This window comes from Phalaenopsis equestris, unplaced genomic scaffold, assembly GCF_001263595.1.
Source record: "Phalaenopsis equestris unplaced genomic scaffold, ASM126359v1 Scaffold000625, whole genome shotgun sequence".
Taxonomy (NCBI): domain Eukaryota; kingdom Viridiplantae; phylum Streptophyta; class Magnoliopsida; order Asparagales; family Orchidaceae; genus Phalaenopsis; species Phalaenopsis equestris.
The window spans coordinates 120600-123346 of NW_018165065.1; positions in this window are offsets into that span (position 1 = coordinate 120600).

The window sequence follows — 2747 nt, forward strand, 5'->3', positions numbered from 1 at the left end:
GTGGTTTTGAGCTCAATTGGAGGGTCAATTTGAGGGAATTTTGAACTTTAATCAATTTGGTCATGTTGGGCTAGGCTTGGGTCTAGCGTGGGTTAGCCTTGGGCTAAGTCCAAATTGATTGTTGCAAATGGTGAATGGGGACATCATGAAGAGTTTCCAATTTGAATTGGATGCCAATTTGGAGGCTAAGGCAATCAATTGGGTAATATTTGGGGACTTAGCCAATTTGGGGCTAAATTTGGGAATTTTTTATTTAGGCCAAAATCAAATGGATATGAAACTTCATCAAGGTCAATTGATGGTTGATTTAGATGTATATGAATGTTATCAAGATTTTCAACATCAATTGGGGCCAATTGACTAGGCCATGGGTTCAATTTGGTGAGATTAAGTCATATGGTCAAAATTGGGGTTTTCACCCGAATCAAAATTGGGCTCAAATCATGGACCAATTGAGCTTGGATTTGGTTTAGTTTGGTCACATCAAAAGTGAGTTTGATTTTCGTATTGGAATTGAGGTCAATTGAGATCAAATTGGTGGACATTTGAGTTAGATTTGGGGAAATTTGGATCTTTAAAGAGCAATTTGGAGGTTTTGGTCAAAGATAGTCAAATTGGCCAAATTGGGTCATATCGTAGTTGAGAGAAATGAAATTGGGAATATTTGGGGTTTATTGGGATTTTCTGGGAATTTTTGGGATTTTGAGCTATGGAGGGGTATTTTGGTAATTTGGCGTGCCAATCATCACCAATAAGCCATGGACCAAAGGAAACCCCATTTTGGGTCCTCTACATAGTGGTCTTAGATAAACCATAGCCCTAGGGCTAGTAGATTTAGGGGACCATCTACATGAGTATCCCAAAATATCAAGGGATCTAGGCTAGAAATTTGAGTTCAGGGTTCTGAGTGATTGTGAGTGCAGATAAGTGTAGTGAGTGCATTAGCTCCAGACCAATACCCAAGGTCAATCCTAAGGTCTAGCAATCCTAAGGGTGACTCATCCTGAGTTTCCCCCACAGTGACCCCACCTAGTAAGTACATAGAGGTTGGGAGCAATATGTGGAACTCCAGGTTGAGTAAAGAAGAGGGTAGAATTTCTAATGGTGAGGGTTCCAAGTCTAGTTTTTTAGGAATAGTCAACAGGAAAAGTCCTATGGCTAGACCCTAGGCTATTAAAGAGGAGAAACTAAACCTCAATCAAAATTGAGGTCAACAAGTGGTTTGAAATCCTAAAAGGAGTGGGGCCCATCACTAGTCCTGTAAGATAGTCAACGAAAAATTCATATGGTTAGATCCTAAGTACTAATTGGAAAACTAGTCGTCACTAAAAATGAAGTCATAAAAGCACACACTCGTATTGGCATTGACCTAAGCAATTATGGAAATCAACAAAAACTTGTTCAATTAAAATTCTTAAACAAGATGGAGATTGAATCATAGTTTAGAATGAGTCGGGTTCTTCGCTAGGGAGTGCCTAGTGATGCGGGTGGATTTAGTGTGTTAATTTTGCAAATAAATTTCAATATTACAAAATACACACGATAGATACAATAGTAAATATGCAAATTAATCCCAGTAAAAATAACTTTAGTGAAAATAATTTTATCTTTTAAAAATCTATAAACTATCAAATGCCCTTAAGCATAATGCAAGTATACGTATCACTCAAGTAATAAAGGGCTCTAATGGAGTCCTAGATATCGATCCCATAGGGAAGTTGGAAATGACTATATATAAATTCTTAAGATTAGAATGTAAAATACAATTTTAAACTACAAAAGTGAAGTGTTAAATTTTAATATAAAGTAATAGAGTGAATGCTAAATAAAATGCAGTAAAAAAAAATTAATTAAACTAATTGTTAAATTTTCAAAAGTAAAATTTACGAAAACTAAACAAATTTTTTGTGACGAAGAGTTTAAATTTAAGAAAGCATCCTTCCCATTTACAATGAGTATATGAATTGTGAAGAAATTAAAATAATTTGAAAAACATATATAAATTGGTTTGTGTCAAATAGGAGCAATCGTATTCTTTACCCTTTTCCGAGTGCATAAAGAGCATTGACTAATCAAGAGTTTGGTGCTTAATTTTGTGGTTAGTCTGGGAGGATACCGACTGCCACTCAAGAGCTCCCACTACTCCCTCAGTTGAGGGCTAAAAATCTCGCATCAGTTTCCAATCAACTGGACCAAATTGAGGATTTTAATCTGTCACCTTAAAATCTTCAATTATACATCCAACAAAGTATATTTCTCTATTTATTTGCACTCAACTCCATGAATGAAATCCTCTCTCATGAAATCAAATGTGATTCTCACCATGTTGTAGAAATCATAGCCCTTTCAGAACATATGTTTCTCAACACATTTTAACATTTCAATTAGTCAGATCAAAAAGTAAATGGAGATCAAAGTTTGAATCATCACAAATTATTGACATTTGAAACCGTATAAAAAAATCAATACTCCAAACAAAATCATTTCTTCAAAGTAGGGAGAAGGATAAAGAAGACGACAAAACATGTATTTCATATATAAAAATAAGTTTATAATACAAAATAAATAAAAGACACAACTTATCTCACAATCCTTCCCAAGAAAATCCTTAGAAGATCTTTTCAAGCCTTTCTCTCTTTACAAACACTCTCAATTCTCTCTTAGATGTGTAATGAAGAAAAAATCTCTCACCTTCCCTCTCCTCTTATAATCCTTGAAGAAAATCTCCAAGCCATTGACTTTCTCTC